This window comes from Anolis sagrei, chromosome Y (assembly GCF_037176765.1).
Source record: "Anolis sagrei isolate rAnoSag1 chromosome Y, rAnoSag1.mat, whole genome shotgun sequence".
NCBI lineage: Eukaryota > Metazoa > Chordata > Lepidosauria > Squamata > Dactyloidae > Anolis > Anolis sagrei.
In genome coordinates this window covers 16,332,101-16,357,533 of record NC_090035.1, presented here as the reverse complement: position 1 = coordinate 16,357,533, position 25,433 = coordinate 16,332,101, and the positions used below count along the sequence as shown (strand labels likewise).

The 25,433-nt window shown below is 42.8% G+C and overlaps 1 protein-coding gene across 4 annotated transcripts in view; it reads right to left on the bottom strand.

The window, feature by feature from the left end:
* LOC132782007 (DCN1-like protein 3) overlaps positions 1 to 25,421 on the bottom strand; it is a 54,122-nt gene extending 28,701 nt beyond the window's left edge. Inside the window, exons 1-2 of one of the 4 annotated variants that reach the window (XM_060786635.2) lie at positions 25,330 to 25,421; positions 15,693 to 15,816 (exon numbers count right to left, since the gene is read on the bottom strand). The gene's annotated coding sequence lies outside the window, so the exon portion shown is untranslated. Of the gene's footprint in view, positions 1 to 15,692; positions 15,817 to 25,010 lie in introns of all 4 variants that reach the window. The other 3 variants (XM_060786634.2, XM_060786638.2, XM_060786637.2) reach the window with 3 other exon arrangements.
* Between the last annotated feature and the right edge of the window lie 12 nt (positions 25,422 to 25,433).

Here is a 25,433-nt window from a genome sequence, read left to right as displayed (position 1 = left end):
ACATCTTTACATAAGTCTAAATCAGTGGTTCCCAACCTGTGGTCTGTGGACCACCAGTGGTCCCCAAGAATGAAAATATGGTCTGCAGTCTCACCATTACTACACCGTTGCCTTGAAACCATGCGGCAACTAGAGCGACTGGTCTCGTGAAATTTCCTTATAGTGCTGAGGCAACAGGAATGTCAGAAGGGGAGAGGCTGACTATTCACGAAAGATTACTACTACCACATCAGCTCTAGATTATTAAATATGGTTTTCTGTGGGCAACCAGATGGTGACTACTGGGTGGCATATGTTCTGTATCAGAAACTAGAGCTGATGTGGTCTTTCCAATGCAATTTTCTGAATCAGCACCCCAAATAATCAAACTGAATCTAAAGTTGACCAAAAACTGATTTATAACCCTTTTGGTACTAATGTTGGAGAGGGGTCCCTGGTCAAAGTGGTCCCTTGTCAAAAAAACATTGAGAACTACTGGTCTAAATGATCCTGCCTGATAGTGGGTGCTAAGTTTGCACTTGGATAGGAGACCTCCAATGGACACCAAGTATTGTAGGCTATGCTTCAAAAAAAAAAAAAAAAGAACTGGAAAAACCACCCCTTGTGCATTACTGGCCGAAGGAAATTTATGAGGCCACCATAAATTGGCAGGCTACTTCAAAGTCTGTGCATATATACAGAGTGGCTACCAATGGATTACACAGAGGGAAACTGTACTGCAAAAATCTAAATTTATAAGAAAGAATCCCTTTCCTTCTTCCTACTGAATACTGGATATAGATATGGTGAGGGCCAAATTAATGGGAATTAATTTGGCCCTCACCATATCCACTTTTCTACTAGTGCTTAGCAATCCCTGTAACACTTGTATTTGGTGAAGTGTTTTATAATCTGTCGCCTTGATCCGACAATCATGTACACACTAAATCCACAGCAAGGTGAAATTTGAGCAGTGCTTTCCTAGTCAAGCATTCTGACCATTTGATCCTAGTTCGCCCTTTCATGCATGGAATCATGAAAGAGACCACAAGGGCCACTCAGTCCAAACCCCATCTGCCAGGCACAGAAAACACAATCAAAGCATCCCTGGCAGATGGCCATCCTCTGGTTCAAAACCTCCAGAGATGGAGACTCCACCACACCCCTTGAAGGCAGCATATTCCATTGTCAAACAGCTCTTATAATCAGGAAATTCTTTGTACAGTTTAGGTAGAATTTCTTTTCCTGCCATTTGAATCCATTGCTCCTTGTCCTAGTCTCCAGAACAGTAGGGAAAAAAGCATACCCCCCTCTTTAATGTGACATTATTTCGTCATGGCTATCACATTCCATTTCGGCCTTCTCTTCTCCAAGCTAAATGTACACAAATTTCTATCTAATTCTCATAGGGCTTTCCATTTTTCAACTTATGTCCCAAAACGCTAAATGAAATAGCCATTTGGCCATTTCGTTTTCACTTTCTCTCACATTCAGGATTTCCGAATGTCAACGTACTTTAAACTTGCAAACAAAAATCTCCACTATCCTTTGTTTTGAGGCAATAAGCCACCGAAACTGAAGTGCTATCAGCAGTTTTGCAATGGGGACAGAATGATAGAGTGAATCTACACTCTAGAATTTATGCAGTCTGACATCACTTTAACTGCCATATGTCCATGGCAGAGAAAGCTAAATGCCTTGAAAAAACAGTTACCATGATTCCATAGCATTGAAACATGGCAATTAAAATGATTTCAAACAAAATACTTCCATAGTGTAGATGCACCCGGAGACTTTATTTATTTGATCATACTTCATACTTTCTCTTAAAAATGGAACTTGATAATAGAAAAATGAATAAAAGCAAACATATTTTAAATACATACATACATATATATAGACAGCTTTCTATTAACATAGATACCCGGGGGGGGGGGGGGGGGGGGGAGAGAGAAGGAAGATTAAAAACCCTATTTACATTCAACCAATTCGACGGTCAAAGGCCTATCTGGGTTTTTTTTTATTAAAAGTCTATGCTTGCCAATGGAAAGACAATGTGGAACCCCTTCATTGGGAGTTTCAGAGGCCTTACTAGAAATCTCCTAGCTGCTATCGTTCTCACTACTCGCCTGTTAATGACTCACCACTAGTCACAGTCCTTGGGTCAGAGGAGACAAAGCGGAAAGCATGTCACCTATAGGAGACACAGGCTCAAATTTTACATCTCTTTTGTGTAGCATACATTTACCCATGCAGATTGCACCACACTACCCTCATTGTGAATGGTGAAGTTGCACAACCAATTGCATAACTCCAAATAAGATTGCTTATTGCTCCATTGCATAATAAGGAATGTTCAATGGCATCCAATCGGTAATGAAGATACTGTTTAGCCTGTTTCTTCAATGTCAGTGAATCAAACTGAAGGAACTAATAAAAGATTACACATCAGGTGAAAAGGTTCACCTATTACACAACTGAACCGAATGCAACGACTGCACTGTGAACAAAAAATTACATCCCCAATGATATGGGAACTTATGCATGAATATATATGCAGGTTTCGGCGGTGACCAGGGGATCATTTGCAGAGTTAAAACTTGTGCACCAGTTGCGCCCTTACCTTAGGAAGTCTGACTTGGCCACGGTAGTCCACGCTCTGGTTACATCCCATATAGATTACTGCAACGCGCTCTGCATGGGGCTGCCTTTGAAGACTGTCCAGAAGCTTCAAATGGTCCAACGAACGGCAGCCAGATTGCTAACAGGAGCGGTGCTCAGGAAGCGTACAACTCCTCTGTTGCGCCAGCTCCACTGATTGCCAGTTTGCTACTGGGCACAATTCAAAGTGATGGCTTTAGCCTTTGAAGCCCTAAATGGTTCTGGCCCAACTTACATATCTGAACTCATCTCTCCTTATGAACCATCTAAGACCTTAAGATCGTCTGGGGAAGCTCTGCTCTCGTTACCGCCTTCGTCACAAGCACGTTTGGCGGAGACGAGGGACAGGACCTTCTCGGTGGTGGCCCCTTGGCTGTGGCACGCCCTCTCTATAGATATTAGATTGGCCACCTCCCTTTTAACATTCTGGAAAAATGTCAAGACGTGGCTTTTTAAACAAACGTTTACAAATGCAGAGTAACTGACACAGGAAAATAGAATGACCAGACCATGAGTCCAACAACATTTTTAACAAGGAGATACTATGAATTTATATTTTATTAATTTGTTTAGTTTTTATTATATGTTATGTTATGTTTTTAATTGTATTTATGACATTGCAAGCGTTGAATTTTGCCCTGTTAACCGCCTTGAGTCGCCTATGGGCTGAGAAAGGCGGTATACAAATACAGCAAATAAATAAACACCAAAACAAATCCAGATAAATCAGAATGGGCTATAAGACTATTATACTGTACTAGCTGTGCCGTGCCACGCGTTGCTGTGGCCTATAGTAAAACTTATCAAAGTTGAGGTAGATATCTGGACTATTATGAAAGAGAGGTACCTACCTATTCCTTCCCCCTTTCTCTCCTTTCTTCCTTCTCTACCTCTTTCTTTCTTTCCTTCTTTCACTACTTGGTTTCATCCTTCTCTCTTTCCTTCATTCCCTCCCCCTTTCTTCCTTTGCCTTTCTTCCCTCCCTGTTTGCTTCCTTCTTTCGCTTTTTATTTCCTTTTATTTCACCACCATCATAACAATAACAATAATGCAATGCATTGCCTCCGGGACCTGACACCTCTCCCATTCCCCCTAAAAGGGTCTCATAGGAATAATAGCATCATAATAATCATAGAAATAACAACCTTTACCCGCCACGCATTGCTGTGACCAACCTTCCCTCTTTCTCTCCTTCTTTCCCTCCTTCCTTCCTTCCCTCCCATCTTTCCTTCTCCTCTTCCTTCTCTATCTCCTTCCTTCCCCCTTTTTCTTTCTCTTCTGGCCTCTTTCCTTCCTTCTCTCTTTCCTTCTTTCCTTCCCTCCCTCTTTCTCTACATCTTCCCCCTTCCTTCACTCCCTCTTTCCTTCCTTAATTCCTTTTTTTCTTTCCTTCTCTCCTTCCTTCCTTCCTTCCCCCTTTTTCTTTCTCTTCTGGTCTCTTTTCTTCCTTCTCTCTTTCCTTCTTTCCTTCCTCTTTCTCTACATCTTCCCCCTTCCTTCACTCCCTCTTTCCTTCTTTCATTCCCTTTTTTCTTTCCTTCTCTCCTTCCTTCCTTCCCCCTTTTTCTTTCCCTCCCTCTGTCTCTCATTTCTTCCTTCTCTACCTCTTTCCTTCCTTCCCCCTTTTTCTTTCTCTTCTGCTGTCTCTTTTTTCTTTCCTTCCATCTTTCCTTTTCTTTCCTTTTCTTCTTCCTTCTTTCTCTAACTTTCCTTCCTTCCCCCTTTTCTTTATCTCCCTTTCTCTTTCTTCCTTCTTTCCTTCCTTCCTGTCTTTCCTGGATTTTGACAGGGCGGGAAGGGGTGCGGTGGGGTTTGGAGGTGGCGTGAAGTAAAAGGAGGTAAGATTGGGGCAGGCGAGTGATGGAGCGTGAGATTGTGTGTGTGTGTGCGGCAGCGGGGGGAGTGATGGAGCGTGGGGTTGCGTGTGTGTGTGCGGCAGCGGGAGGGAGTGGGGTTGTGCGTGTGTGTGTGGCGGCGGGGGGAGTGATGGAGCGTGGGGTTGCGTGTGTGTGTGTGCGGCGGGGGGAGTGATGGAGCGTGGGGTTGTGTGTGTGCATGCGGCGGGGGTGTGTGTGCGGGAAGCGGCGCGGCGGGGCCTGGAGTGGGCATGGCTTCCGCAGAGGGAACTGTGTGCGCGCGCCAGGGAACTTGCGGCTGGGCACCAATGCGCATGCTCAGTTGTTTTGCCATTTTGTGAGTGTGTTGTTGTGTTGTTTTTCATTTTGAGTAGATATGTTTGTACCTTATGGGTTGTGTTATGGGCATGGGAATTTTGGTTAAGTTTCATTGGGGGGTTTGTGAGTTTTGTTGATTTGCCGTTTTGTGAGTGTGTTGTTGTGTTGTTTTTCATTTTGAGTGGATATGTTTGTACCTTGTGGGTTGTGTTATGGGCATGGCAATTTTGGTTAAGTGTCATTGGTTTTTTTTTTAGTTTTGTTGTTTTGCCGTTTTGTGGGTGTGTTGTTGTGTTGTTTTTCATTTTGAGTAGATATGTTTGTACCTTGTGGGTTGTGTTATGGGCATGGCAATTTTGGTTAAGTTTCGTTGGGGTTTTTTGAGTTTTGTTGTTTTGCCGTTTTGTGAGTGTGTTGTTGTGTTGTTTTTCATTTTGAGTAGATATGTTTGTACCTTGTGGGTTGTGTTATGGGCATGGCAATTTTGGTTAAGTTTCGTTGGTTTTTTTTTAGTTTTGTTGTTTTGCCGTTTTGTGGGTGTGTTGTTGTGTTGTTTTTCATTTTGAGTAGATATGTTTGTACCTTGTGGGTTGTGTTATGGGCATGGCAATTTTGGTTAAGTTTCGTTGGGGTTTTTTGAGTTTTGTTGTTTTGCCGTTTTGTGAGTGTGTTGTTGTGTTGTTTTTCATTTTGAGTAGATATGTTTGTACCTTGTGGGTTGTGTTATGGGCATGGCAATTTTGGTTAAGTTTCGTTGGGTTTTTTTTAGTTTTGTTGTTTTGCCGTTTTGTGAGTGTGTTGTTGTGTTGTTTTTCATTTTGAGTAGATATGTTTGTACCTTGTGGGTTGTGTTATGGGCATGGCAATTTTGGTACAGTTTTGTTGGGGTTTTTTGAGTTTTGTTGTTTTGCTGTTTTGTGAGTGTGTTGTTGTGTTGTTTTTCATTTTGAGTAGATATGTTTGTACCTTGTGGGTTGTGTTATGGGCATGGCAATTTTGGTACAGTTTTGTTGGGGTTTTTTGAGTTTTGTTGTTTTGCTGTTTTGTGAGTGTGTTGTTGTGTTGTTTTTCATTTTGAGTAGATATGTTTGTACCTTGTGGGTTGTGTTATGGGCATGGCAATTTTGGTACAGTTTCGTTGGGGGGTTTTTGAGTTTTGTTTCCTCGTTGGATGCCCCTAACAAATTTATATATATAGATTAATGATTCCAAATGCGTATCTTCACAAACTATAGGAGAAACCCATGGTGGCGCAATAGGTTAAACTCTTGTGCCAGCAGGACTGAAGACCAACAGGTCACATGTTTGAATCCGGGGAGAGTGCAGATGAGCTCCCTCTTTCAGCTCCAGCTCCTCATGCGGGGACATGAGAGAAGCCTCCCACAAGGATGGTAAAACATCAAAACATCCAGATGTCCTCTGGGCAATATTCTTGCAGATGGCCAATCCTCTCACACCAGAAGCGACTTGCAGTTTTTCAAGTTGTTCCTGACCGGGGGGGGGGGGGGACCAACTATAGGACTTGCACTTCCTAAAACCTTAGCTAGCAGGGTCAAAAATCAGGACTCCCAGGAGTCAAAGCCGCTCAACAGATCCCTGTTTGGGAACTACTGCTACAGACCCTGGGAGACATGGAGAACTGTATCACATTTAGATCAGGACATCTCTATTGTGAGCAATGACAATTATATATATCATGCCCCTACGAGGCAAATGCTCAGTTTTGTCTTGAGGCATGCCATTTCTCCAAAGGAAATGTCAGCCCCTGCTTTGAGAAAAAAGAGCAAAGTCATTCCAGCCTGTTCAAAATGTTACTCAAGCTAATTTGCACAGTGCTGTTTATATTAAACATGCAAAAATCGTGAAACTATTGCTGTTAACTTGCCAATTTTGTGGGTTTGCGGCAGTTTTTTCTTTCATATAAGGAGGAGAATGTTGTTTCTGGACAAGGAAGAAAAGGAGGCAGGAGCCGTGGATGGGTGAAGGCATCAGCCAGTCTAAACTATTTGCCAAACCCACGCAAGCATCAGCTTTGAATGTAGAGCTAAGTGGCAACAGAGTTTATGCTGCATTCCAACATCTTAAACTGGGTTGCGGAACTTGTGGTCTTTCAGATGTAGTCAGATGGTGACTCCATCATTCTTGACCTTGCTTACTGGGTCTGAAGGCAGCTGGCATCCAACAACATCTGGAGGACCACAGGCAAAGGTCTTCCAAAAATGCTTCAGGCTGTAGGAATGTAAGCCGGACCTAAGAGATTCTACACCTAAGAAAGCAATGCAAACCTAGATTATCTAAGTGCCTCGGCCATCACGCTACAAAAAGGGATAATTGCCTGAATAGCCTCAGAATGGAATCAAGGTTTTCCTTAGTTCTACACCGAAAGTTACCAGTCCAAGCAACGGGGACCAAAAATAACAGGTTTACCCTTTGCTGTCCATATGTCTGTTTTTAGTATACCGAGGAACCGTGGCACTCAGCACAGGCATAATTTCATTTGTCTTTCAGTTCCCCCAGCGTTAGGGCTGGCTCTAAAATTGAGAAGAATGAGCCAGTCCATTTAAGTGGCTGATTATCAGAGATGTCAGACAGCTCTCTGCCATGCAACTCGCCCTGCATCTACTAAGCCAGAGCTTCTTAAACCTTTCCAGTTAGGAACCTATTTGTCAAACGAACCCTGGGTATATTGGCATATAAAATAGGTATAATATCAAACATTTACTGATAACAAATTAGTATTTGCAAGGCTTGCTAAACAGGCTAATTTTCCTTTTCATGAAGTACAGCTGAAGAATCTTCTGCAGAGTCCCCTGTGAACACCGCCTAATGGATTCATGTAAATCAGTTCCCAACCTTTTTTTGACCAGTGACCATTCTCCAAAATTAGTACCAAAAGGGTTATGAATAGGTTTTTGGTCAACTTTAGATTTAGTTTGGTTATTTGGGGTGCTGATTCAGAAAATTGCATTGGGTAGACCACATCAGCTCTACTTTCTGATACAGAACATATGCCATCCAGTAATCGCCATCTGCTTGCCCAAATAAAACTATATTTAATAATCTTGAGCTGATGTGGTCTATCCAATGCAATTTTCTGAATCAGCGTCCCAAGTTACCCCAGGAACAGGCCTAAAAACAAAGACACAAAGACACTAAGGCACCACATGGTTCTGCTCAGGGGAAGGGAGGGGGAGGAGAAACAGCACTCAGGAGGCTTTTCTTGCGCCTTTCATGGGTAGTCAGCCTCTCTCCTGACATCCCCGTTGCTTTGGCACTATAAGGTTTCGCAAGACCAGTTGCTCTTGTTGCAACGGTGTAGTAACATTGAGGCCGCGGACAATATTTTAGATCTTGGGGACCACTGGTGGTCCACGGACCACTGATGTAAATGCTTTCAATAACCACTAGGTGGCATTCAGAAAACTTTTTGGGACCCCAACATTGAGCTAAAGAGCCCCAAATTTGGGATTGGGACCCACAATTTAAGAAGCCGTGTACTAAGCTACTTTGCTGCATCCAAGTGTGGTAAAAGATAGTGTCGTATCACCTGTGTTGAAGGGAAAGTCAACTCTCAATACAGTAGCCGTCATACACAAAATGTAAGGAAAGGAGCTAAATTCACATTGTATTGTTTGTTTGTTTTCATTTTTATATTGCATTTTGTTTTAAACTATAACCGAAGTATGGGATTCTTAGCCGCCTTGAGTCCCCATAAAGATAAAAATGGGGTATAAAATAAATAAATAATCTTATTCAATCTTTTCCTCAGCAGACCCAAGAGCTTTAAGTTGAGGAGAAGATATTTTGATTTTCATTAGGCATAGATACGGAGGCCTTTTCTCTTGCAGAGAGGGGTGTCCAACTGCATAGGAACCTGAGAATGTTATGAAAATATAATTTCACAACTATGAATACCATGTGATTTTCACAAGTTTTAATTAAAATTTGTTCCATTTACACCTTTCTTTTCCCTTGCTGCTTCTACACTGCTCTAATTAACTTCTCCAAAGTGCTGTTCTCATTTACAGTAGTTGCTCAGGGTTCATATAGTTCCAGTCCTTCAACTGCGTATTATTGTAATTATTAACTTTACTTATATCCTACCTTTCCCCCCAAACATGGACTCAAGACAGATTGCATCTTTACCGACCACACAATTCTGTTCAATGATGAACAAAGAACCCTGAATAGGTGTAGCTACATTTTGGAAGTGAGCAAGGACGACTCTCTGATTTATGCAATTCTAGGAAACATAATATAGGTCAAAGTAGAAATCTAAATTTAAAAAACACCATTGTACTGAGGCACACCAGTGGCTCTGTTGGCTCATTTTCTCCTGCATCCTCCATTCATCTTCTTATATGTCAGGGTATACAACCATCACACTCCAACACTAGCATAGTTGGTGGCAACTGCAAGCCAAGAAAAACTAGAAAACTACATATTGCCTACCTCTGAGTTTTATTTCAGGAAACTGGTACACAAAAGGTTCTCATTTCCCCAAAAATAGCCATAGAAGTGACGCTACCAAGAGGCAAAAAGGAGGCATTGTGAAGTAGAGATTATTCTACCTACTTTAATTAGTAGGGGCCTTACATCACCACTACTACATTTTCCACAAACTATGCACAGGCCTGCATATGTATCTTGGACTACAATTCCCATCAATTTACCCAGCATTCTGGTTAAAGATCATGAATCTTATCTGAACATATCTGCAGGTGTGGCAGATATCAGAAAAGGTTGTTTTAGAACATCACAACATGCGCTGGGAGACATACAGCCAGGAAAGTCAGTTGAGGCTGATTGCAATAGATAGGCACAAATGGGCAAGCCTCAATCTGTGCTCTCAGTGCACCAAATCTGGGATGCGGCCTCCCATGATTCCACAGCACTGGCCATATTTTTCAGAGGTTTGAGGTATATGAAGTTGGGAAATTGAATTAAAAGGCCAAATAGGATCTAGTGATCATAATGACTGATCTAGGATTAATTCTACAATGTAGATACACCCTTTGGGGAAGTCACTTTATCTCAACCTTAGAGGGAAGCAAAAGCAAATTCCCCTCTGAAAAAATCTTGTTATGAAAACTCCATGATAGGTTTGTCTTAGGCTCGTCATCAGCTGGAAATATACTGAAGGTATACTACATCAAGGAACACCAAGAGCCAAGAGGAACATTGAACTTAGCCCAACCTATCTCTTGTTGGATCCTACAAGACAGGGACAGGCAACCATGGGTCACTGAATGCTATTGAATTACAACTCCAAACAGCCTTTGCCAACACAATTAATGATTAAGAATCATCCCGGCCTCTAATCTCTGTTTTAGGATTTACAGTAGCATATCAACAGGATACATGGGGGGGGGGGGTAGCGAGGGGGTGTCAGAGGGGTCACCAAAGACCATCAGAAAACACAATATTTTCTGTTTATCATGGGGGTTTTGTGTGGGAAGTCTGGCCCAATTCTATTGGTGGGGTTCAGAATGTTCTTTAATTGTAGGTGAACTATAAATCCCAGCAACTACAACTCCCAAAGGTCAAGATCTCTTTTCTCCAAACTCCACCAGTGTTCACATTTGGGCATATTGAGTATTCGTGCCACGTTTGGTCCAGATCCTTCACTATTTTGAGTCCACAGTGCTCTCTGTAGGTGAACTACAACTCCAAAACTCAAGGTCAATGCCCACCAAACCCTTCCAGTATTTTCTGTTGGCTGTGGGAGTTCTGTGTGCCAAGTTTGGTTCAATTCCTTTGTTGGTGGAATTCAGAATGCTCTTTGACTGTAGGTGAACTATAAATCCCAGCAATGACAACTCCCAAATGACAAAACAACCCCGTCCTCCAAACCCCACCAATATTCAAATTTGGCGTATCGGGTATTTCTGCCAAATTTGGTCAAGTGAATGAAAATACTTCCTGCATATCAAATATTTACATTATGATTCATAACAATAGCAAAATTACAGATAGGAAGTAGCAACGAAAATAATTTTATGATTGGGGTTCACCACAACATGAGGAACTTATTAAGGGGTCATGGCATTAGGAAGGTTGAGAAACACTTGGATACATGATCTATAGAGCTCATGAAACCACAACTTTTGCATGTCAACAGATGAAGAAAGAAACAGGGAGCGACTCTATACCATCTTGTGATGCATATTCCAGATGCCATGGAAACCCAATAGGTTACCCTAAGCAAGTCACTCTCAGTCCCAGAGGCAGACAAAAGCAATCCCTTCTGAACAATATTTCCAAGAAAACTACATGAGTAGGATAGCCTTAAATCAGTTATGACTTGAAAGTATACAGTACACAAATTTCAGAAGGAACTAAAACTCACTCCAACACCAAGGAGCAGAGCACTACAGAGTGAGACCACTTTCATTTAAAGAAAGTAGAAAAGAATATATCCTCATGATATTTTAGTGATGGGGAGGTAAAAAATATGTATCTGCAGGCTCTATATTGATTGGCTCTAATTTTGTCCAAAACACCCACTAGACTAACATCAACATCACATCTGAGCACAAAGAACCACCAGCAAATAATGCTTTGATAGCTCTAACAGTCAGAAGTTTGATATCGTTATATTCTTAAGAGTAGCAACATCCTGCACTTTCTGAACTACTGGAGGTGGTGCAAAAATTAACTGCTGATTGGTTTGTTTATTAACATACAGAAATCAGTTTACTCAGGAAAGTTTCATCACATCTGACTCTAGCTTATTATGTTTGAGTAACCAATACATATAATTCAATTTCTAAACTGTCAATGTTGTAATGAACTTGAGATATATTACACCATTATTACTGAAATAATACTAAATGTTTCAGAGCTGAGAAAATGTTATTTGGATGGCTGTATCATGTTTCAACATGAATTGTAAAGTATTTACTGTAAAGATGCTTCAACAGGTGCATCACTACGAATCACATTGGACACACAGGTGGAAAAGCAACATATAACATTATACTGAGTGAGTGCTTGTGTCCCAATTAACTTTCCCCCGATACCTAACTCTCAGGATGTGCTGAAATTAGTTTCATAAAACCATGACAGCTAAAAGAAAAAGTAGTTTTGAAGTCAAAATTTTTAGACATTTTTAAAATCCAAAATAAATCTCTAGCTTTCTTTGACTAATTGCTTCCGTAACAGAAAAAGCTTTCAGTTGGAGTACGCAATTGTTTTAAAACATAGCGCATCAGCAACATTTTCAAAGTTTTCTTGGAAATTTTCCATTCCAAAATATCTATTAAATATCTTTACGCAGTTGGCAGTCAACTCTATTATTCTTTTCCACCAAAAACCAAGGAAGCTGCCCAAGTCCTGAACCTGTGCCTGGCCGCTGTGATGGACTGGATGAGGGCTAACAAACTGAAGCTTAATCCAGACAAGACAGAGGTCCTCCTCGTCAATCGTGAGGCTAATCAGGGCATAGGGTGGCAAGCTGTGCTCGATGAGGTTACACTCCCACTGAGGATACAGGTCAGCAGTCTGGGGGTCCTTCTGAATTCAGGACTGACACTTGATGCTCTGGTGTCGGCGGTGGCCAGGAGGGCCTCTGCACAGTTAAAACTTGTGTGCCAGCTGCGACCGTACCTCGAGAATCCTGACTCGGTCATGGTGGTTCACGCCTTAGTTACATCCAGGCTGGATTACTGCAATGCACTCTATGTGGGGCTGCCTTTGAAAATGGCGGGGAAACTGCAACTGGTGCAAAGATCGGCGGCAAGGTTGGTAACCAGAGCTAATTATAGGGAGCAGGTGATGCCCCCATTAAAACAGCTCCACTGGTTGTCAATAAGCTTCCGTTTCCAATTCAAAGTGCAAGTCATCACCTACAAAGCCTTAAACTGCTTGGACCCTGCTGATCTTCGTGACTCCATCCCTCTCATGTTCTTGCGTGAGCATTAAGATCTGCCGGGGAGGCCCTCCTAATGGTCCCGCCACCTGAACATTAGGAAGAACTTCCTGTAAGAGCTGTTTAGCATAATAGAATCTGCCCCAGACTGTGATGGAAGCTCCTTCTTTGGAGGCTTTTAAACAGAAGCTGGATGGCCATCTGTCTGGAGTGCTTTGAATGCGATTTTCCTACTTCTTGGCAGGGGGTTGGACTGGGTGGCCCATGAGATCTCTTCCAACTCAATAATTCTATTATTCTATGATAGTTGGGTTTGGATTTAGACACAAGGCTTATGGACAGGAATTCTGACTTTAAAATGCCTTTAACCTTTCCTTAAGCTCAGAGCCACAAGAGTTGTTGGATTGCATTTCCCACTATCCCCAATCTGCATAGCTGATAATAAAAATTGATGCAAGTTGTTGTGCAATAACATCTGAGGACCCAAACTGGATGAAAACTAAAGAGTACTGGCCACTATATAGACAAATTATAGTTGGCCCACTATATCCACAGATTCAATGGCCCACTGAAACAACCATAAGGCTGAGGTGACTCTCAATGAAAATGAGTTTGACAACCCTGCCTAAATATGAAGACCAAAATACAACTTTAAGTCCCAGTTAGAGGAGACTCGTTCATTCATCTGCTAAATGGCAAATCAACATGGATGAAAATTCCACTAATTCAGCTGATCTACTTGGAATGAGCAATTGGATATAGGATGACAATTCTTTATAACAAATTGGCATTGATGTCTCCTAGCCCCTTTTAAATTTTCTTCACTTTCTTTGTACTTTCATAACAAGCAACTCATTATGTTTGGGAACTATGTATAACTCTTAAAGTTGCTTAACAGATAACTTTCAAGACATAGAAGTCAACATTTTTCAGTGACAGAGAGGGATGGGTGGGGAAGCATGAGAAAAGACAGAACACTTAATGTTATCATCATCAAGTATATAACCGAGGTAAAGATTTTTCTACTGTAAAAACAAAACCTGAAAACCTTTCAACAACTTTGGGAAAATGGAAATCTCCAGAACATTTTGGAGATTTTATGATCTTTGCAAATGCATGACCTTGTTAGAAGTCACAACCTTTTGAAAAATAATGTCAACCTATCGGTAAAACCATGACCACTTAAGAGTCATAACCTTTTGGGAAAATGGCATTCACCAGCATTCATGCAAGACAACTAGGTTTATCAGCTATTAAACCGATGTACCTAGGTATATCTTTGAACTATCAGGGACAATGATATGCCAATGCACAAAACATATACAAACATATATAGCAGTGTTTCAGAAGTCTTCTTTTTAATTATCCAAAAACATCTACTCTCCCTTAAAATATATTTGCCTTTAAATCATGCTATCAAGAGACAAAAATAAGTAGACTTCTTTAAAAGTAACATGGTTGGTTTACTCACAAACTTCATGTATTTAGCATACAGGTACATTGCTTATCAATCCAGTTACAAAGAGGATGTGAAGTAGTTTCTCTGTGTAGGTAACACAGGACATCTTTCTTAGACTCCATAGTCCAAAGCATCTCTCTGTTCTGAGAATCTAATAGAGTCTCTGTCTAGTCTGAAAGTGCAACAGAGTCTAATGGATTCTGTATATCATAATGTCCCTACTGAAGTCTCTAAATCATACTTCTCTACTGAAGTCTAAACTGTACTTTTCCTGCAGTCTTCTAAAGGCACACCGAGATCTAAAATGGAATCTGAGTCCTGAACAAGCCCAGTTCTGATAACATGGTCTGCAGCCCCTCCCACAAAAAGTTAAAGAAAACTGCAAACCAATACACATACATACAATACAGTAAGCAATTACATACATAACAAATAACTAGGTGAGACCTGAGAAGGTTGCTATTTCCAACAACAGCCATTAACAGCAGGCACATCCTAGAAACATGCCCACTGTAACTATAAGCCAATACAGTGATCAAAAGCTAGAGTTGTTAATCCACCAATGCTACAGATAAGAACTAAGACTTCTGAACTAGAAGCCTGCTTCTTCAGAGCTTAAAATCACAACATCACTTTCCTCCATTCATTTCTACTGGCCCAGGAGTATGTCACAAAATCACTGGTTCACTGTGTATGAATGCCTAGACTATAGGCCATTCACCTACAAATACAATACAAAACAATATAAAAGTACTACATAAAACAATTGTCATATGGATCTTGCCTAGTACAATTCAGTATCATTAAAACACAATATAACACATGTGTTAAATTCAAGGCCCACAGGTCAAATTTGGCTCACCATGTCATTTTACGTGACCCTCCTCTAGATGCTGGACTACAACTCCTTTATTCCTCATCAGCAGACATCATGACTGCAGTTGACAAGAGTTGTGATGCAGTAACATCTGGAAAGCTGCAGTTTGTTTTGTTTAGTCAGGATAGTGGGGTCTGATTTTAGTATGACTTTAAAATGTCCTTTCCCAACCTCAGAGCCACAAGTGCTGCTGGGTTGCAATTCTCATTATCCCCAGTCCACACGGCGGATAAGAAAAAGTGATGAGAGATATCATTCAACATCTGTGGACCCAAAACTAAAAATAATGCCCCATGCCATAACATTACTGATTTGCTTGCCATAGTTTAAACCAGAGTGAGCCACCTCCTGACCACTATGTAAAACAATTGCAGTTGGTCCTCTGTATCAGCAGATTCTCCATCCTTCGAAGGCAACCATAAGACTGATGTGGCTCTCGATGAGAATGAGTTTGACACCCCTTATATAAGGTAAAATTCAATTAGCATATCCACAGCAGTCAACTGTGATATCAGTAATAAATTTAGCTCACATTTTCATTTTCAACACTGAATAACCCAGCTTTCTCAACCACTTGTCTGGGATTCTGGAAACTGAACTCCAAATAACACCTGAGGAACAGAGATTGAGTATCAAAGCTCAAGCACGAGAAGTTCCAATCTGCATACATACCGAGTGTGCTTTGATAGGATGTCAGAAAGGTGCTTTTTCTCCCTCAGTCAACACAGAGACCATGAGCCCCTTGGTGTAGATCTAGTCCTTTGCAGCTCAGCTGAGTATTCACACAGTCCACGACCTAAGGGTTCATAATGATTATTTTAAAATATGCAAGTGTGCAGATTTGGATTAATAAGAGTAAAAAAAAGCTGAGAAAGGTGAGAAAGGCCATTGGTGATAGTCCAGTGTTACCAACCCAAATGTGGAAAGATGTATATACATATTCCCTACCATATGCTATTCCTCCTGGCAAGTGTTTCATTCTTGCTGGCTTCTAATATAAGCATCCTAACATCCTGCAAGTGTTGATAAAGATTACTGATTTACTTGATAAAGAAAAAATAAGCAGACAAATCAAAAAAATCGTTTAGTTCATGGGTAGACTGAACATGGTGATTTCAAGAACTTTGAGATTATAGGGTTGTTGTAAGTTTTTTCGGGCTATATGGCCATGTTCTAGAGACATTCTCTCCTGACGTTTCGCCTGCATCTATGGTAAGCATCCTCAGAGGTAGCATCCTCACTACCTCTGAGGATGCTTGCCATAGATGCAGGCGAAACGTCAGGAGAGAATGTCTCTAGAACATGGCCATATAGCCCGAAAAAACCTACAACAACACAGTGATTCCAGCCATGAAAGCCTTCGACAATACATTTGAGATTATTACTTCCATACTCCTTAACTATTGACCGGAGGTGACTGGAGCTGTAATCCAACACATGAAAGAGTAAGGAGGTGGCTCACTCTGGTTTAAACTATGGCAAGCAAATCAGTAATGTTATGGCATGGGGCATTATTTCTCACTCTCACTAACTTACATGCACCCCCACCTCAAGATGATTTTTGGATTATGTGGAGCACCCAGAAGTACAGGCAGTTCCCTCAGTATTATCCCGACGCCTTTAAAATATACTTTAAGCTGTTTTTGTCTACTTTTAATCCATTGCTTCCATGTTTTAGTGTTCAAGATATTAAAATGCTAGTTTGTTTTTATTTTCAGTTGAGTAAGCAACTCAGAAAACTATCGTTTTTAAACAGAGTGGACATGTGTATATCTGTCAATTTGTGATTATCCCACTAATTGTAAAGGTTTTTCTCAAACAAGGAACACTCAGAGGTGATGTTGAAGGTCCTTCTTTTAAAGTATAGCCTACAGCATTACATATCAATTGCAGGTCTCCCATCCAAGTACGAACCAGGGCTGACCCTGCTTAGCTTTCAAGATCAGACAGTATCTGGTGCCATTAGGGTACTTTGGCCTTTGACAGACCAAACTCTAAAATAATAAGGTGGTCCATAACTAAATTATAGGGATAAACCTAAAAGTGCATTGTGCTTTAAAAAAACAAAACAAACATATGTATACAAACAAAAGGGATGGAGAGTTCTTATGGCACAGTGTCTGGTTGCATACTGTCAGTTACATGACAAAGCAGAAGAAAAACAACACAGGGCCGTGAGGCCTAGATGTCATCAATGCTGTAATCCCTTCAGATCAACTCTTATTAAGACCGTGGATTCAACAGTGCTACACAGAGAGCCAATCCATCACAAAAAGGGGATAAAAGTGACAGCTGCGTATGATTTGGTGTTCACACCGAGTTCCAGAACTGGAAAGGCTTCACTTGGATGTTGAAAGCCCTGTGCTTTCCAGATCCCATTAATATGGATTGCTAATGATGAGGACGGCAAAACCAAGAATATCATATGAGTGCAATGCATGTATCTGTTGCAACATGGCACCAGTACATCTGTGAAAGTGACCTACAAATTATGGTAATTATGTGCAGCTAATATATGCAAGTTACTCCAACCCTCTGGCTCCCGATAAATCTGAAAAGAAGCCCAAGCCCTCCTTAATGTGTGACACAAATTGCTAAGCATTCAAATCAACCCCCCCCCCCCCGCCCCCCCGGACTACCCAGCATGGGATGGGAAAGAGCAGTCAGGATGCAAGGCCAACTGGGAAAAGGAATGCCAGTTGGAAAGTGCAGAGAAACATGGCACTAATATCTAAAGCAGTGTTTCTCAGCCTTCCTAATGCCACAACCCCTTAATACAGTTCCTCGTGTTGTGGTGACCCCCAAATTATAAAATTATTTTTGTTGCTACTTCACAACTGTAATATTGCTACGATTATGAATCGTAATGTAAATATCTGATATGCAGGATGCATATTTATTCACTGGACCAAATTCGGCACAAATACCCAATACACCCAAATTTGAATACTGGTGGGGTTGCGGGGGATTGATTTTGTCATTTGGGAGTTGTCATTACTGGGATGTATAGTCACCTACAAACAAAGAGCATTTCAAACCCCCGCAACGATAGAATTGGGCCAAATGTTGCACACAGAACCCCCATGATCAACAGAAAATCCTGTGTTTTCTGATGGTCTTTGGTGACCCCCTCCCCAGGGGTCTTGACTCCCAGGTTGAAAAACACTGATCTAAAGAAAGATGAACCTGAACACCTTCCTTAAGAGATAAGTGCTAAGCTTTGTATCTAGAAGTCCTAAGTAATACAGCAGGACAACCACTGAAGAAAAAAGCCTCCAGGAACTTTGGAATAAATCTGTGATTCTACAGGATATTCTAATAATTTAAAGGGTAGCTATCCCACTGGACTCCAAAGCCATATTGGAAGAGACAGAGCATCAATTGTTTTAATCGGACTGCACAAAGAGTGCAAACATTCTTCTCAATGGTAGCCGTAAAAGGAAACAGCTTCCAGTTAATGTTTGCTTAACCAGTGCTCACAACAATTGCTAGCCATTTTTAATTGAACAAGCAGTCTTCTATGACTCTACAAAAAATGATTAACTTGCACTAAATTTTCTGAATCAACCATCATTATATATACAACTTTAAATAAACCATAGCCAGTCTTTTTAAAAAGAGCAGCACTTCCTAATAATAGAAAGCTTAACTCGCTTCAGTAAAAGAGCATCCTTCCAAATACAACTGATAGAATCAAGAAATAGTTTTCTAGGATCTACAGAGATACTCGCAGGAACACCTCAGCAAGTGAGAGTCGAAAAGTGGCAGGCTAAAACCCAGAACTTCAAGCTATGGCTGATACCAAATGAGAGACTCCTCCCTGGGCACATAGAAGATTGGGCAACTTGGAAGGTGCTAAACAGACTGCGCTCTGGCACCACGAGATGCAGAACCAACCTTAAGAAATGGGGCCACAAAGTGAAGTCCATGGCATGTGCGTGTGGAGAAGAGCAAACCACAGACCACCGATTACAATGCACCCTGAGCCCTGCCACATGCACAATGGAGGACCTCCTTATAGCAACACCAGAGGCACTCCAAGTGGCCAGCTACTGGTCAAAGGATATTTAATATAATGCCAAGCTTTTGAAACTTTGTGTTTTTAAAATACATTACAACTTTTCCCTTGGTTCACTTCTGAAACGATAAATATATAACTGATAGAATTTTCTGGTTTTTTTTTTTAAAGAATAGAAAGATATTACTTACATTTTAATCACAATTGTTATGGGTTACACTTCATGAATCTGCCTATCCATGACATTATTTAGAAAGGCAGCAGTTGAGAAACAAAGGAATATGCTGCATGAATGAAGTATTTAGGATATTAGAAAGGTGGAACTTTTTCCCAAAATAAAAAGTATTACTCCATGAAACACACCTCTGAACTCAGAACTCACATAAACACTAAATCCCTTGGGGGCAGGGCGTTATGCTTTTTTAAAAGGCTGCCTCCACACCCTTCAGATAGGAAGAGAATATGAATAATGACTGGAAAAGCAAACCACACTGGAATGTGGCATTTTGTCGGCACGTTTCCTACCCAGCCAATTAAAGGGGGGAGGAAGGGAAGAAACGTTTTCAACAGTTAGGGAAATCCCACTCCTTGGTTCACTTGAGCAACAAAACAAAGTATATTTTTACCATTATCCCTGTGTTACAAAGCACCAAGTTTTCCATGAAAACCAGAGGAATGCTGTCCTTACACCCTTATAACCATGTATCAATACTAGAGCCTAATACACTGATTCCTTCTACTGATAAAGAAGCTCATTTCGGCTGAGGAATGGCTTGGCCTTCCAGGTATTTTGGATGACAGTTTCTACAATCTGTCCTTTAACCAAAGGGCCAAAGAGAACTTGACACCAAAACATCTGGATGGCCAAATATTTCTCAGGCCTGGTCTATATGCTTCCAGTATACTTTTGCAAAGATTACTCCAAAACAACAAGCATTAACGTAGATGCCAATATGCATCTAACAGAGAGATGACGAAAGACAGAGTGAGCCCACACCTGTTTTAGACAAACTTTAAGAACAAAACACTACAGGCATACAAAGCAATGGGATTGAAATAGATCAAGTTATAACTATCTCCACCCATTGAATGGTTTCTAATGCCTGATTTTAGAAGAAACTCCCAGAAAACGAAAATAAAAACCAGACAAAGTCCTGACTCACATTCCCAGAATGTCTGAGAAAGGGGTGCACTTGGGGTGAGTACTTGCCTGCTCTAAGCCAGGCACATACAAACTTTGGCCATCCAGGTGTTTTGGACTTCAACTCCCACAATACTTGACAGCTGGTAAATTGTAGGAGTTGAAGTCCAAAACACCTGAAGAGCCAAAGATTGCCCATGCCATGCTTGATATAAACATGCCATTGCAGTTGAGATGGGAGCTCCTGCACTCACTAGTTCAAATCAAAGAATAAAAGTTTCAGTCTCATATGTACTGACTCAGGAGTAAGTACCCCGCTTAGATTTAATAGCATCTCAAATTAGATTCTGAGTGATCATTTGACACTTAGCCTAAAGAGAAGGGGGGGGGGCAAGGAGTTCCTCTTCCACCCAAAGAAATCTGTGCTTTGAGAAGAAAGGTAAGACGTTTTCACATCATAGAATCCTAGAGTTGGAAGAGACAGCCATCCAGTCTCTGTTTAAAAGCCTCCAAAGAAGGACTCTCCACTGGACTCTAAGAACTCTAGTTCTTATGGTCAGGAAGTTCTTTCTGGTGTTTAGGTGAGATCTCCTTCTCTGTCATTTGAACCCAGTGGATGTGACTCTTAATGAGACATGCTGCATGATCACAGGATGTCTACACCCAACATGACTGGAGAAATTATATTGTTTAGCCGGTATTTCACCATCTGATATCCACCGGGAAATAGCCTGTATTGAAAGGACCAGGGATTGACATCTCCGGCCTATCCTCTGTTCAGATATCAGCCAGCAAGCCAAAAACTTAAATAAAGAAATAGCTTCCTAAGATCTACAGAGATACTCACAGGAACACCTCAGCAAGCAAGAGTCCAAAAGTGGCAGGCTAAAACCTGCAGCCTCAAACAGTGGCTGACACCAGATGAGAAATTTCCTCCTGGGCACGCAGAAGACTGAGCAATTTGGAAGGTGCTGAACAGACTGCACGCTGGCACCATGAGAACCAGAGCCAATCTTAAGAAATGGAGCCACAAAGTGGAGTCCACGACATATGTGTGGAGAAGAGCAAACCACAGACCATCTACTACAATACAGCCTGAGCCCTGCCACATGCACAATGGAGCACCTTCTTATAGCGACACCAGAGGCACTCGAAGTGGCAGGCTTCTGGTTAAAGGACATTTAGCATAATGCCAATTTTTAACTTTGTGGTTTTTTATACATTATAAATGTATTCTCTGTTTGCTTCTGACACAATAAATAAATACATTTGAACCCATGGCTCCGCTGAGTCCATCTCCACATCAAAACACCAGATGAGGTAGAAGTGGGAGCTACTGGCCCTGCTCCCAGGCAGACAGGCTCACCAAGGGCTCTTCCATACAGCTATATAACCCTGGGCAAAAGTATGATAGCTGGCACCCAATGCTGGTGGCACAATGCGGGTCGGAAGTACAGAAGCAAAGTCGTTACATATTTGAACGTGTTTGCTGTCCCCCCTCCCCGCACACACTTTCTGGCAAACTATCTTGCCACAACTCTGTCTCTCATTCGCTGTGCTCTCTCGGCACTGAGTCCCGGCTATCATACTTTTGCCTAACCCAGAATATCAAGGCAGATAATCCACAATATCCGCCTTGAACCAGGTTATCTGAGTCCACACTGCCATATAATCCCTTTCAATGTGGATTGGCCTTCTGTCTGTCTGGCCTTCCACGGCTGCTTGCCATTTGACAAGGCTGCTTTCAGTCACACACACTTACTTCGATTTGTGTCTCATGCTACTTCATCACACTAGAGCAGTGGTTCTCAACCTGGGGTCCCCAGATGTTTTTGGCCTACAACTCCCAGAAATCCCAGCCAGTTTACCAGCAGTTAGGATTTCTGGGAGTTGAAGGCCAAAAATATCTGGGGACCCCAAGTTGAGAACCACTGAATCATAGAATCAAAGAGTTGGAAGAGACCTCATGGGCCATTCAGTCCAACCCCCTGCCAAGAAGCAGGAATATTGCATTCAAATCACCCCTGACAGATGGCCATCCAGCCTCTGTTTAAAAGCTTCCAAAGAAGGAGCCTCCACCACACTCCGGGGCAGAGAGTTCCACTGATGAACGGTTCTCACAGTCAGGAAGTTCTTCCTCGTGTTCTCCTCTCTTGTAGTTTGAAGCCATTGTTCCACGTCCTAGTCTCCAAGGAAGCAGAAAACAAGCTTGCTCCCTCCTCCCTGTGGCTTCCTCTCACATATTTATACATGCCTATCATATCTTCTGCCAACCTAGCAGTTCGAAAACATGCAAATGTGAGTAGATCAATAGGTACCCTCAGGTGGGAAGGTAACGGCGTTCCATGCAGTCATGCTGGCCACATGACCTTGGAGGTGTCTACGGACAACGCCGGCTCTTCGGCTTAAAAATGGAGATGAGCACCACACCCCAGAGTCAGACATGACTGGACTTAATGTCAGGGGACAATCTTTACCTTTATCATATCTCCTCTCAGCCTTCTCTTCTTCAGGCTAAACGTGCCCAGCTCCTTAAGCCGCTCCTCATAGGCTTGTTCTCCAGACCCTTGATCATTTTAGAGATCAAGAGAATGAATCCACTTTGAACCCGGTTTCTGCCTCGTGCAGAATTCTGGGGTTTGTTGTTTAGTGAGGCTGTCAAAGGCTCCTCCCTTAAACTGCAAACCCCAGAATTCTGCAGGAGGCAGAAGCCGGATTTAAAGTGGATTCATTCTTTAGTGTGATGAGGTCCCTTGTGAGGAAGCTGGGCTTGAAACAACCCCCTTTGACATCTCAGAGGCCCAAGTTGTGGCCATGCCAGTTGAGGCTGCTGGGAGTTGCAATCCAGCAGCACTATTATTTATTTATTTATTTATTTATTTATTTTGTATACCGCTCTTCTCAGTCCTTGGGCGACTCAGAGCGGTTTACAACAGTTTAGGTATACAGGATACAAAATCATTATGCATTTAAAATACAGAAGCATCACAAGTCATTAACATCATTAACATAGGCATCAAAACATCAATACATCAATATAACAAATCCATCCGGTCTAGTCGGTGAAATCAGAATCCAAAACTCGTTGTCCGTTATTCTGTGTTCCAATAATCAGTTAATCAATCACACTGCTTAGTCGAATGCCTGTTCAAACATCCAGGTCTTTACTTTCCTCCGGAATGCCAGCAAGGAAGGGGCCGATCTAATATCTGCAGGAAGGGCGTTCCACAGCCGAGAGGTCACCACTGAGAAGGCCCTGTCTCTCGTCCCCGCCAGGCGTGCTTGTGAGGCCGGCGGGATCGAGAGCAGGGCCTCCCCGGACGATCTTAATGTCCTAACTGGTTCATAGGAGGAGATGCATTCGGACAGGTAGGTCGGGCCAGAACCGTTTAGGGCTTTAAAGGCTAAAGCCAGCACTTTGAATTGTGCCCGGTAGCAAATTGGCAGCCAGTGGATCTGGCGCAACAGAGGAGTGGTATGCTCCCTGAGTGCCGCTCCTGTTAGCAACCTGGCTGCCGATTGTTGGACCATTTGAACCTTCCGAGCAGTCTTCAGAGGCAACCCCACGTAGAGAGCGTTGCAGTAGTCTAAACGGGATGTGACTAGAGCATGGACTACCGTGGCCAGGTCAGGCTTCCCAAGGTACGGGCGCAGCTGGCGCACTAGCTTTAATTGTGCGAATGCTCCCCTGGTCACCGCTGAGACCTGGGGTTCCAGGCTCAGTGACAAATCCAAGATCACACCCAAGCTGCGAACCTGTGTCTTCAGGGGGAGTGCGACCCCATCCAACACAGGTTCTAACCCTATACCCTGTTCGGTCTTGCGACTGTACTTATTTATTTATTTATTTCCAGGACTTATACCCCGCCCTTCTCACCCCCAAGGGGGGACACTCAGGGCGGCTTACACAACGAGGCACCATTCCGCTCCCATACAATTACAGTTATACAAAATGACAATCATAATTGAAACAATTAAAACAGTTATCATAGATAAAACCACAATGCAATTAACAATCAATAACAACCTATAGAATAATTCACGTGTTCAGCATTCGTCTTTCCGGGTTCCAGGTCCCATTCCATTATACCTTTCCTAGATAGTGTCAATTCTTTACCTGCTCATTTGCCAAACGCTTGGTCCCACATCCATGTTTTGAGTTTTCTCCTAAAGGAGAGGAGTGAGTTTGCTGTTCTGATTTCCCCGGGGAGCGAGTTCCACAGGCAGGGGGCCGCCACCGAGAAGGCCCTGCTCCTCGTCCCCGCCAACCTCACTTGTGACACTGGCGGGGTCGAGAGCAGGGCCCCCCCGGCCGATCTTAAACTCCGGGGTGGGACGTAAAGGGAGATCCGTTCGGACAAGTACACTGGGCCAGAGCCGTATAGGGTTTTGTAGGTCAAAACCAGCACTTTGAATTGTGCTCGGAATTGGATCGGCAGCCAGTGGAGCTGGCACAACAGGGGGGTGGTATGCTCCCTGTATGCCGCTCCGGTGAGCAATCTGGCTGCCTCTTGCTGAACTAGCTGAAGTTTCCGAGCAGTCTTCAAAGGCAACCCCACGTAGAGTGCGTTGCAGTAATCTAATCGGGATGTAACAAGAGCGTGGACCACCGTGGTCCACCGTAGAAGGTCCTGGACTGCCCTAAAGAAGAGGGGAGGAAGCTTTCTCCAATAACACACTCTTTAAGGCAGTGGTTCACCAGATGTTTTGGCCTTCAACTCCCAGAAATCCTAAACTGGCTGGGATTTCTGGGAATCGTAGGCCAAAACACCTGAAGACCCACAGGTTGAGAACCACTGCTCTGAGGGGCAAACCTTGCCTAGGTACTCACCTTCTGAGAGGAAAACGGACCCTTCCCTGATACGAGAGATCTATCCGTCGAAATAGTGTGACATTCTCTGTTCTGGGCCCTGGTTCCCCTCAGCTGGGCCAAGAGGGGCCTCTCAGAACTGCTCCCAAGTCCCCTCAGAGAGCGAACTTCCTTCCTCCCTCCTGCCTCCGCCTTCCAGCTGAGGGGAAGGGAGCTTCCGCGGGAGGCGAGGGGCAGAGCAAGGCAGGGAGGCGGCGGAGGGGCCCCGAGAGCGGCGTGTGAGGAGAAAGGCGGCCCAGCCCCGAAGCGGACGGCGAGAGAGAGGGTCCAATTCACTCACCCCGTCCACACCAGGCGCCTGCCTCACAGCAACCAGGGCTCCCACTCCAGCGCAGCCTCCCTGCATCACTTCCGGGGGGTGTGGCCACGCGGGAGAGTCAGCTG